At 55.2% G+C, this 12,643-nt stretch overlaps 1 protein-coding gene across 1 annotated transcript in view; it reads left to right on the top strand.

Moving 5' to 3' along the window:
* MACROD1 (MACRO domain containing 1) overlaps positions 1–12,643 on the top strand; it is a 151,639-nt gene that overhangs the window by 44,186 nt on the left and 94,810 nt on the right. The gene's annotated exons all lie outside the window — the stretch shown is intronic.

Below are 12,643 nucleotides of genomic sequence, written 5' to 3'. Positions count from 1 at the left end.
AGCCTGCCACCTTGGGGTCACCGACCACAGTTGGGTCCTGCAGGTCGAGGTCAAGCTGTGATGAATGGCTTTTTTCTTGCCAAGTTTAAACCAGAGGTAATTGCTTGGGCTAAGGTCTGACTCTAGCAACATTAAACCTCATCAGGATCCAAGACGCTGCCTGTTAATGAGACAGATGCCTCCTCCACCTGCCTGGAATATAGCCGGGGCCACAGGGGGGTTAATTTAGTGAGAGCCACACTGCAGTTCGGGTTATTTCTCTCAAAATCTCACACTAAGCCAGTCTTTATAGCCATTGCTAACGGTACCGGTCAATGCTGATGGGATGGATTTAGGGCGTGTTTTATGGATTTGCAGCCACGTTTCCCTATCTGGCTAAGACTCCAGTTTTGAAGGGAAAGCTTGTTTCTGGGAGGCCTGTGAGCTCGAAAGGGGGGGCGACGTCAAAGCCAGCACGAAAGAAGCTGCCAGCACCCTCACTGGTGAGCAGTGGAGAGCATGGAGCTTCATTGTCTGGTGTTAAAACAACACATCCTGTTCATCACTCGTACATTTTCCAGACAGAAGAATAAGGTGTCAACAGAATCACTTTCTTGTGTATTTACAGAAACATCTTTCTATTAGAGGAGGTCTGTGTTCTATAGGAAATTGTCCCACACCTTGCCCCCTTCTCAAATCATAAACTTTCAGCTATCATAGAGGGGAAAAGTACTATCTGTTTTCTTGCATCTATAGAAATGAGACAAATAAAAGGCAGGAGGTGTTTGTGCACTGAGGGAATTGTCTGCAAGGTGTAATTTTGGTTTTTGCAAATGGAAAAATTGCAGCATAGATTTTTTTTCTTATATTATTTTACCATTCATAGTGGCAAAAAATCAATTAAAGAGAAATTATCTTTCAACCTCAGTGGGGAAGGTGTCTTCATACAGCAGCCAGAGGTCTGCTCTAAACCCTGGATTCACAAAGGCTTTTCAATGGCAGGGCACAGTGGCCTTTCAGAGCCTGAGCCCCGGCCCTGGTGTGTGGAGCAGAACCAGCACCTGCTCAGTGGGCCATCAGGGACCTCACTCCCACACCCCAGGGACCGAGCATCTCTGTTTCCCAACCGGGCCAAATCTTCTCTCTTCTCTGTCCCTCTCTATTCATGGGCCATTCCTTTCCATGGAGCAAACTGCCCTCCTTTAGAACCTCGCTCAAATGTCATGAGTCTTCCCGAGAGCTTCCCTCTGCTCTGTCCATCCACGCAGCCATGCATCTGTCTGTCCGTCCACCCACCCAGCAGCTCTTTACTGAGCATCTACTATGTACTTCTGGCCAGCACAGGCCAGCATCTGTGGGCTGGTCAGTGGTATAGTGATTAAACAGTGAGGTAAGGGGCTGTGGCCTTTGGGGACCTGGGCGGCTTGGCATCAAAGACCACCCAAAGACAGACTGGTCAGCCTCAGTGAAGGTCTCTGCTGTCACCCATGCATGCTCACACTCCTTTGCACTTGGGAGGCTTTCCCTTGGTCAGTCCAGTGGTCCTAAGGCCTTCTAGAGCTCTGGCGTCCATGGTGATGTGCTTACCCCACTCAGGGCTTACTGCCAGCATAAAGCTCTGTCCATGTCTTGGCTGGTCAGGGGCCACCCAAGGATACCCCAGCAGGGTGCATGTGAGACTGAGGGGGAAAGCGTGTGGGTCTGCCCACAGAGCAAGAGGAAAGAAAGTAAGGGGTAGGGGAGCCGGGAGAAGGAGGCGCTGGTGAGGTAGTTCCCAGCATCAAATTGGACCCCTCACTGCAGTGATGACTGGCCTGGGAGCCGAGGATGCTGGCCTGTGTATTCCTGACTGCTTGTTTCCTGACAGCTCCGCCCTGCTCAGGCTGGGGTTTGACACCACTCATCCCAATCCCGGAGCCCTTCTGGATGTGGGATTGGACTTTGCTCCCTGTGCCTCAAGCTCCCAGCAACCTCCCTCCCATTCAGCTGTGGTCTTCATTTCCTGCCCCCTTCCACCTCTGCACCTTGCTCTCCAGCCCACCTCCTCTCGAAGTCCCCTGGTGAGACTCTCAGGTCACTCCCCTGCCCACCGGTGCTGCCCCACCCTTGCAGTGCTGATCTCTCCACCGGAAACACTCATGCCCAGATGCACCTCACCCTCCTGGCCACCCCATCAGAAATTACAACCCTCAGAAAATACCTCTCTGCTGCTCCTGCTTACCTATAGTATTTGTCATCAGCTAACATGCTATATATTTTACTTTCTTTGTTTTTACTGTCTGTATCCCTGCTGGAAGGTAAGCTCTGCGAGGGCAGTGGTTTTCGTGTGTGTCTTGTTCATAGGTATATCCCTTGGGGCCCGGTCTAGTGGTTGATATATAGCAGATGCTTGCCAGATATTTCAAAGGAGAAATTGTATTGACCTATTCTGTGGATGAGGAAACTGAGGCATGGAGAGACTTGCCTGAGGTTCCCTGGCAGGAGGTGGTGGAGTCTGAATTTGACCCCAGGGCTTTCTGGCTGCAGGACCTCAGTGCCGGACCATATGCTGCTAAGGACTATGAGTCCCCAGCCCACCTGGACCTGACTGAGGCCTGGGCTGAGGGTTCTCAGAATTTGCTGAGGTGCCCACTATTCCGTGAGTCTCCTGCCTATTTTGTATGGGGCTGTAAGCAGAATGAGGGCCTTCTGTGGACAGGGATAAACCCAAGCCCTGGTATGAGCCCCCCGGCTGGACCTTGCCCACTGTCCTCTACAGGCAGCATGCAGAGGCCCATGGTGTGAACCTGTGGCTGCTGTCACACACATACACAGGTCCTCAGCCCCCACTTTACAGCTGAGATCCTGCTGTGAGGGCCTTGCCCAGGGTCATAGCCAGCCCAGGTTTCCGGCTGCACATCTATCCCCCCCCCCTTTTTTTTTTTTGTAGAGACAGAGTCTCACTTTATCACCCTCAGTAGAGTGCCATGGCGTCACACAGCTCACAGCAACCTCCAACTCCTGGGTTTAGGCGATTCTCTTGCCTCAGCCTCCCAAGTAGCTGCCCAGCTATTTTTGTTGCTGTTGTTGCAGTTTGGCCAGGGTAGGGTTTGAACCCGCCACCTCGGTATATGGGGCCGTTGCCTTACTCACTGAGCCACAGGCACTGCTCTCTATCCCTTTTTCTGCACAGAACCAGGACCATGAAGGTTGTAGAACCTGAAAGCCTTGTCTTAAACTGCTTATAAGCAGAAAGGCAGGGTGGGTGCTAGAGATAGGAGGCACAGTCCTATCCAAAGGCCACATTGCCTTAAGCTCTGGGGTCCAGTCCGAGCCCAGGAGCACCTCTGCCCAGGGCCCAGCATCTGGCCAGAGGACATACACCCTTGCTGGTCTGTTGGCTGCTCAGACCTGGCACAAGGGATACAGGCAGCCTCTACACTCAGCCGTTCCGGGGCAGTGCCCTGAGCATGGGGCAGACTTGTTAAAGCTGAAGCCAAGGCCATGGCCAGCCACTGCATTCTCTGGCATGGACATCTGTTCCCAGCACCCGCTCAGCTCACGGCCACAGTCTTTAGCCTCCAGAGCCCCCTAGCATCATAATAGAGTCTAAATTGCACCTTTCAGAGATGCTTGATGGATAACCAAGAAGCATTTGGGAGGCAGGGACCCAAGGCCTTTCCTGTAGGCCTCATCCATCTTAGCCAGAGGGCCCCGGCCACCCCCTTCCCCATGGCCAGCCTAAGGAAAGCAGGGCAAGACCTGAGGTAGGGAGGAAGACAGCCTGCCTCACTGGAGGAGCCCTTTAATTGCCTGGGTGCCTGGCTGCTTTTTTATTCCCTTGTTGCATGTATGATAGTTTATGTGGCCATCAAATTAAACCTGGTAAATTGCCCATCTTTTACGGGATTGTTTGTTGTCGTTGCACGGATCCCTCAGACTCCAGCATGGTGTGACTTATGACTGCCAGCTCCATGACTGACAGCAGGATCCTAGGCTGGCCATTGTGGCGGGGCAGGGGAGCAGTGGGATGGCTCAGTGGTATCCAGGGCCACACTTAGTCAAGGGCATCTGGAGCATCATTCTTGGCATTCACTCCATTAGTGGCTGGCTACTGCCACCTTCTAGAACAGAGGACCCTGGGTTCGAGTCCTGCCTCTGCCACTTCCTGGCTGTGTGATTTTATTTTATCTTTGAGACAGAGCCTCAAGCCATCACCCTGGGTAGAGTGCCATGGCATTACAGCTCACAGCAACCTCCAACTCCTGGGCTCAAGTGATTCTCCTGCCTCTGCCTCCCAAGTAACTGGGACTACAGGCGCCCGCCACAATGCCTGGCTATTTCTTGGTTGCAGCCATCATTATTGTTTGGTGGGGCTGGCCTGGCTTTGAACTCACCAGCTCAGGTGTATGTGGCTGGTGCCTTAGCTGCTTGAGCCACAGGCGCTGAGCCAGGCTGTGTGATTTTAAACAAGTAGCTTGCCTTTTCTGAACTTTTGTTTCCTCATCATAATAGTTACCCTTATATGAGAATTTTACAATTGAGGATTCAATGTGCAAAGTATCCCCTCCTGAGTGCAGTCAAGTTTAAAAGATGTTCTAATACTCTGCCCCAGGCACACAGGCCTCTGCTCTCCAGGACCCCTTCCTCACTCCCTTGCTGCTGCTGTGCCTCCTGGGTAGACTGCCTTATCAGCCTCCATGATATTGAGATTTCCTCCTACCCCCAGAGACTGTGCAGGCTCAGCCCCACCTCAGCCCCCAAGCTATGATAGCACCACAGTCTCTAGCTTTGGGACATCAACACCAGCCCCCGCCTTTCCTTCATGGTCCTAGGGAGGCCATGGGGCCCCCTGCCCCCAACCCTGTGTGCCCCAAGTTCCCGAAGCCACTGCACCGCCTGAGCTGCCTCTGCGCCTCTGCAGCTGTTCCTGCTCCCAACACCATTGTCACCAGCGCGCTGTCCCCCACTCCTGCCTCACCAGGCAGCTTCTACTCCTCCCTCAGGCCTCAGCAGGATGCCCCTTCTGGAGGCTCTCTTGACCCTCTGCAGGTGTGGGCTCTGCTTGCACACCACCCACCTGGCAGCAGTAGATACTGAGGAGTATCTGTAAACACCTGCCCTCTGGGTGGGCCTCCGCGTTAGGGACCCCTGGCCTCCTAGCTCTCTGCCCGGCTGTGGTCTCCAAATCCCATGAAGCTTGGGCAGGCAGAGGCCCAGGGCCCTCTGGGGGTCCTGCTAGAGGAGTCAGAGTGAGGGCAACATGTAGGGGTCAGCTACAGGACCGCAGGCCTGGCACAGGTCCTGGCATGCTGTTAGGCATGGCACCTGCTGCTGCAGGTAAACTCCTATTTTTACCTGGGGGCACAGGGAAACAGGAGTATGCCAGGCTGGGCTGGATGAGGGCAAATTTTGAAAGGATCCAGGTGGGGAAAGAGCTGGGGGTCCCAAGCAGGAGAGGGAACATCCCCTACCTGCCATCCCTAGCTCTCCTTCCTGTGTGCTAAGTAAAGGCAGCTCATGTGGGGATGTCCTGATGCTGAGTCCCCCAGGGGCCACGTAGTCTCAGGGGCCAGGCAGTCTCTGGGGCATGGGACAGACTTGTTAAAGCTGAATTTGAGGAAGCAGGGAATTCCAAATGGCACCAACCCCAGAAAGAGGTGTTGGATTAAAAGGATGACAGGCCCGCAGGGCTGGGCTCACCAATGGCCTCCCCAGCCCTAGAGGTGTGACCTGGGCTGATGCCTCAGTTTCCTCACTTGTGATAAATTGAGAGAATCCCACTTTCTTGAGAGGAGGATGACAAGGAGGGATTGTGCAGGGTCCCCAGCACAGGCTCCAAGTGGTTTTATAAAGCGGAGCTTCCCCCTAACCCTGTTGGCAGGAAGAGCCCCAATGTCCTCCTAGGAGTCCCCTCAGGACAGCCGCCCACCTGTCTTAGCTGAGCTTTCAGAAAGAGGCAAGATCAGAAACGGAGTAGAGGAGGGAACTAAGACTTAGGCCAAGTCCCTTGCCCCTCCCGTTGCTGATGGGCAACCTGGTCAGCTGGTCTAGGGAGCCAGCCCCAAGCTCAATCAGAAGCCCTAGGGCAAGGCGCCCTGGGCTCAGGCCTTTCCTCCAGTGGGTCCAGCAGACCTTAGGAGGGGCCCTGTTTATTGTGCCCCTCCATCCCAGGCACCGAGGATAGCACAGAAAGACCCTTTGACTCCATAGCCCCTCCCTCCAGCAACTTGACTTGGAGTTTCCCCATATACCTGGCCTTGGCAATTGCTCCTCTTCACACGGCCAAGTCCTTCCTCCCTCTGGCCTCAGCCTTCCCCTGCCCCTGAGTGTGGTACCCCCCTGAGCCCACAGCTGCCCACTGGTCAGCAAGTTCTTCCCAGCACTGGAAGGGCACATGTGCAAAGGCCCTGAGGCAGGAAAGGGTGTAGCGGGCTTGAAGGCAGGTGCAGCTAGCTGGAGTCAGGGCAGAAAAGGGGCTGTGCAAGGGTTGTCCGTGGGAGGGGCTCAGGAAGGCTGCCTCACAGCCACCTGTGCCAATTCTACGTTCCTAGCAAGTCCTTTCCCCTCTCTGAACCTCCTCTTCTTCATCTATCACATGAGCAAGGAGAGCAGCGACTAGGCCAGAAGTCCTGGACACTCCCAAACTCACACGCAAGGCACCTAGGGCCAGGGTGGGAAAGTGTCAAGCCCAGGCCTGCTCCTCTCAGCCCCCTCCGATAGGCTTGTCAGCCCAGGTGGGTTTCTTTCACCCAGTGGCCACCACTGTCCCTGCCGGGTGGGCCTGACCTGCCTGCAGCATGTCTAAGTGGGTCATCAGGGCTGGTTCCTTACCTTCTGCCTGACATACCCACTCCACCCCCAAACATCCTGAGCCTTTTTTCCCTTTCCTTCCAGCCCACCTTGGCAGCCTTTCCCCAGAAGCTGCCTTATGCTGCATTAAACCCTTTGTAGAGCTGCCGCTCAGCTTCACATGCAGGGGAGGGCCCAGCAGGCTCTCATTCTGTTTCCCAGGTCTGGGGGAGCAGTAGGGAAGCAGAGTGCGGGTGCCCACACCCTTCCGTGATGCCTTTACAAGCCAGTGACAGTGGTTTCATGGTGCTTCTTTCCCTCTCAATGGCCTCCAGCCCCCATGTCTGCTGCTCAGCCTTTGCTGGGGACCTTGGTTGCTGCCTATCATGGGCCCTGAACATGCTGTTTTCTAATCACAGAGTCTGTCCTAAGTGCTTCCCAAAGCCAGCAAGGCAGCAGCCACCACCCCTGTGGGACCCACTCTTCCACCTGCTCCATGGCTGGATTGTGGGGTTTCAGGCCCAGGCAGGGAGGGGAAGCGTCTTGTACCTGAACATGACATTTCCTAAAGGTGCATGGGGGCCATTCCTACCTCCACTCACCCTCGGCCTCCTCCCTGCTAACCGTCTGGGGCTGTGGCCTGGCACTGATGTGTTGCTGCTCCAGACCCCTGAGTACTCCAGCTTCTCTCTCCCTTTCCCAGCCCCCAGCTCGGGCCTCTCAAAGGTGTCTTTCCCGTCCCAATCCCTTCCCTTCAGCAGGAAGAACTGGCTGTGTCTTCTCCAAACGTTGCCAGGCCCTCCTGTCCTACTGGCAGAGCAGGATGCTAGGACTGAGTGAGGTGTGCAGGTCAGACTGCAATGGACAGTTTCTCAGCCCCAGAAAGGAATAGGCCAGCAGGACCCCAGCCCCACAGGGAGCAATAGGTGGCAGCTGGACCTGTCCCACCAAACAGGGAGTGCCACCAAAGCAGGGCAAACCTTTGTTTAAATTTATGATAGACCCACATTTCTAGGGGCTCAGCTACAAGCAAGAGAGAGAGACAGAGGAGGGCCAAGGGGTGGGCCTCAACCTCATGGAGTTCAGGAAGGCCTGCAGAGACCACCCTTCTTCTGCCTGGGCTCAGTCCAGCTACTCAGCCTACTGTGAGGTGGGGCCATAAACAATTTGCTCCCCCTGGGTTCTTGTGGGGATAAATAAAGTTACTTTCTGTGCTTAGCAGAGGGGTATTCAGAGTGAGGGAACCACTGCTGTTATTAGCAATGGGCAGCAATTCCTGGAGGCCCAGATGCGGAACTGCAAGTGAGGAAGGGGAACGTGAGTCTTGGGTGTGAGTGGGGCTTCTCCAAGCCCCAGTTCAGGCAGATGCCCCAGAGGCTTCAAACCCCCACAGGCACCTCCTTTGTACAGGGGCTGGACACCATGACCCTCAAGGACCTCCCAACCCTAGTTTTGGTAGTGTGGTGGGGAGTGTTGCCAGCCCGCCACGCCCATCACCTCAAACTACTCCTGGCTCTTGTCCACTGGTGTCATTCAGAACCTGTAATGCATAGAAAGTGGGGGTGGGGATCCTTTTAAAACCTAAAGTTAATTATTTTTCTAATTTCATGCTGCATGCATTATGCATCAGCTGTTATCACTGGCGGTAATTGCAGACAGGTATGCAAATCCACTATAAATGCGCCACAAGTTCACCTAACCGCGTAGGCCGTCTGGGCGGTGCCAGTGCCAGGCAGCGGGATGTCCTGAACTTCAGAGAATGTAAATCGCTTTAAAAAACAAGACTTTAAAATTGTGTCTTAGGAGGTTAATTATATTGATAACAGTGTTCGATATTAAACTATTCAGGGCCAGGAGGGGGTGGGGGGATGAAAGGAGACACGTGTAATTTTGTTCCCTTCTCTCTCGGTATTATTTAATAAGACGCTCCTGCACCTGATATTTCTGTCTGGGTCCATTTTTAGTAAAGCTGCCTAGACTGAGACTTTAATGCCTTTAGGGAAGGAAAAAAGAAAGTGTGGTGGAATTCCAGAGGGAAAGAGATGGGCCTACGGGCCTTTATTTTTGGGTGCCAGGGAAAAAGAGTGACAGTCCCCCAAAACAGGGCCTGGACCACAGAAGGCTGTGCTGCTGGGGTTGTCAGTAGCCAGCAGGATCCTGGGCCACAGCAAGGCGAGGAGAAGCAGGTGACCAGGAAGGGCTAGAGATGGCGATATGCTCACTGATCATAAATCAGAGGCTTGGTGCTCAGCCATATAGGGGTGGGGCTGTGATGCAGCCCTATTTATCTATAACCAGCTTATTAATTATCTGGCTCCTCCCACTAGAACGCAAGCACCTATAGTCAGGATATGGGTGGTCCTAGCACTTAGTAAACCTCTAAGTGAATGAATGAATGAAGATGCCACAGGGAGGCTGCAGAATCTGAACCTAGGACTAGGCAGTGGGAAAGAAATGAGTAGCTGGCAGCCCCACCTAGGAGGTCATAATGACCCAGGTGCCCTCACCATAGTAGCCCAAAGCAGCAGAGGGACTGGTCTGATGGTGCAGCCACACATAAACCCAGGCCTCAGACTCACTGTCCAGTGGTCTTCCCTCACCGGCTTTCTTTTACTGACCCTCCTAGCTTCCCAGTGGGGCCTCCCTAGCCCCAGAGAGAGACTCCTGGCTGTCCCTGCTCATCCCCTGATGTGGGGTGGCTGGCTTGGCATTGCCCAACCACAGGTCTGTCTTTTCCTTTCCCCCTCACACCACAGATGCACCCAAGGGTAGACCTCGCCCCTCTGGACCCTGTAATGGGAAGTCTAGGACCTCAGAGATTGCTTTTACAGATGAGGGAAAACTGAGGTACAGAGAGTGGAAGAGACAGGTCCAGGGCAAAGACAGAGCCCTCAGGCAGCTGCAGCCAACCCTCCACTGCCCACCCCCGGTACCAAACTCTGAAACCCTTCCCAGGGGTTTGGTGAGGGGAAGAGGATGGTGGACAGTGTCCCAAGTAAAGCTGGGTCTCAGGGAGCTGCCTTCTTTCACCAGCAGGTCTGCAGACCCTGCTGACCCCGGGGGGTCATGCCTGTTGGTGTTAACAGGAGCCGGTGGGGGCCAGTGCCCACTGTGTGCTGGGCCCTTCATGGACTCCTCTCCTTTCCAGCTGGGCACAGCCCTGTGGTGGCAGCAATAGAGTCCACATCCCAAATACACAAAGAGAAGGCCCACTCAGGGAGGGGAAGGGACCTGTCCAACGTCACAGGCTCACACCTAGAGGGCCAGGGTCCAAGCCAGGTGTCTGGCCCACAGCTGTTTGGTTTTGCCTACCTGCCTTTGTAGTGTAGGGGACTTGCACAGGGTGTGTTGGGCAGATTCTACAGAAATACTTGGAGCAGCAGCTGCTCCCCCTCAGCTTGACTTCCGCCCAGAAATTACCCACTAAGCTTTCCTAGGGACTGGGAGGACAGTAGGGAAGAGTGCTGATACAGAGAAAGGCTGCGGGATAGGGGCCCAGCTCGGGCTCAGACGCCCCGCGGCCCGCTGCCGGTTGGCTCGCCTTTACAATAAATAACAGCAAATAGCCCATCCGCAGGGCATCTTTCACGCCAGTGGCTAATAACACGGCTATTAATGCCCCCGTAGACTGCGTGCGCGCCGCGCCGTGCTGACGAATGTCCCCGGCGCTGGCGCAATCATAAATCAGCCCCTCTCTGGAGGAAGAGCGCAGGGGAAGTGTCATTTTCCATCTTGGTAATGAATTGGGGCTTCCCTGCCCTGCCCAGGGCGCTGCTGCTCCAGGTTGCTAGCGATCTCATGTTCAAGTAGGGATGGGGGCCACCTCTCCCTGGGATGACTAGGCCCCGCCCCGAAACCACAAGGGAGCCTCAGAACCTTCTGTGTGACCTTGGGGAACTCACTGCCCCTTTCTGGCCCTCTGCTTTCCCCTCTAACCAACAAAGGGGTTGAACTGGAAGCCAGAGCAGAGATGGCCAAGGACCAGCAGGAGCAGAATCTTGGGTGTTGGCTTTGGATCAACCCCTCCCTGGGTCCCCCTGGCCAGAGCAGGGCAGGCTGGGATGGGACTCTGGACTCCCTCCCACCCTGCCCCCAGCCCAAGCCTTGCTGCTGCCTCCTGCAATCTTGGCAGGGAGGGGCTCAAAACAAGAGGCTTCTGCCTGATACTCTGGGCCCCCAACTCCCCATGGGGTAGAGCCCAGCAGCATGGGGACCACCAAGTAGTAAATGATTCTTACCCTGACAAGCAGAAGCCACCAGTTTTGTGAACCATGTGTGGGGTGCCTGGGGTGGAGATGCAGACCTGGGTAGCTCCCAGATACCCCAGCGAGCCTCAATATGGGAAAGGGATCTTTGGAGGTCAGGACCCAGCTGTCTCATGCACTGTGCTTTCTCTGGGCATGAGGAGTCCTGGCCACCTTCCTCGACTGTCCCAGAGTCCTTCCAAATCCAAGACTCTCAGCCTTACCTCTGCTGCTGCTGCCCCCAGCCCGCTGGGTCTGACTAGGGTTGTTGCTCCAGAGGTTCCTGCCGAAGTCACCCCTTGGGAAGCGATGTGCCCAGGCTGCGCTCACATTCTCAGCAGACTGCACACCGTTTGGGGCACAGACCCCAGAGCAGGGATGATAGGTGGTGCTGAGGTTCCCTGGGGCGCAGGGAGGAGATCTGGGCTTCCTCTCCTGGTTCTTTGTATTCAGACACAGCTGCAAGTCCCAAGCAGCATCTTGGGAGCCTTGGGCCACAGGTGCTTCTGGGTTCTCCCCCCAGAGTAAGGGGCGTGTGTGCCAGGTGCACAGGGGTGCCCCCTGCGGCCCCGGGACTCCCGAGGGCAGCCTGAAGGTGTTCTGACTCCCTGCTTCCTGGGCATGCCCTCTGGCCCAGCGCCCAGCCTGGAGAGGGTGGCCTCTGCAGATTCTACTTCCACGGCCCTCTTTCAACTCGTGCCCTTTGTCTGTAGGCCGCCACCTCTTCTGAAAGGCCTTTGCCTGGCTTTTACCCCCTTTTTGTTTACCAAGGTTTCTTTCTTTTTTTTTTTAATCCCTTTAAGTCACTTGGCAGAATGGGCTCGGAGCAGAGAGCGTTCTTGCGTGACAGAGCTGAGAGGGAGCCACTCTCCAAAGAATCGGTATTCCTGCCACTCAGGCTGTGTCTCCGGAGGGGAGGCAGGGGTCTGCTACCCTGCCGAGGAGTTCAGATGTTCACTGTGGGGCTGGAGCTGCTGACATGTGCCGTTGAGCTGTCAGGCCCCGCAGGCCCCCCTTCGGGAAGATGCCGTGGGGGGTGGGAGCTCAGTCCTGCTTCGCTGCTCCTGTTTGTAGAGAAGGTTTTCTGGCTGGGGAGGTGGGGAGGATAGATTGTTCCTGTTTCACTCCCTGGTCTTGTCTGTCCAAAAAGGAGCCCTTCTTTGAGCCCACTCCCTGCCTGCTCACCTGCCAAAAACAATACAAGTTATTAAGTCCAAGGAAATTAGGAGCCACAGGGTTGAGGAAACCTGGGCCACAGCCCTTTCCCCCCATCCCTCTGGGTCCTGTTTTCTTGAATCCCATCTTCCCATGAGCCAGGGAGGGGGTCGGGCCTGTTCTCTCCCATTTCCTGCCTCTTTCAAACCCAGATAGCAAACAGCTGGCCAGGCAGGGTGCCCCTCCATGCAGCTACCTGGTTTCCTGGGGATGAGACCACTGGAGAGAGAAGAATGAAGTTTTGCAACTCCTGGCCATGCAGGGCCACCCGCCCAGCCCGGAGCTGGCTCTGTTTCCCCAGCACCTGCTCTTCTTGCTAAATATCATTCAGAGGCTCCAACTGGGCCACCATGGCCTGGGGTTCCAGAACAAGCACTGCTTTTCCCTGCGGTGGGAAGCAGGATTGTCAGGGAAGCAGGGAAGTTGGGGCCTCT

Source organism: Otolemur garnettii, unplaced genomic scaffold, assembly GCF_000181295.1.
Source record: "Otolemur garnettii isolate 467f Iridium unplaced genomic scaffold, OtoGar3 scaffold00140, whole genome shotgun sequence".
Taxonomy (NCBI): Eukaryota; Metazoa; Chordata; class Mammalia; order Primates; family Galagidae; genus Otolemur; species Otolemur garnettii.
This window is presented reverse-complemented; position numbering and strand designations above follow the sequence as displayed.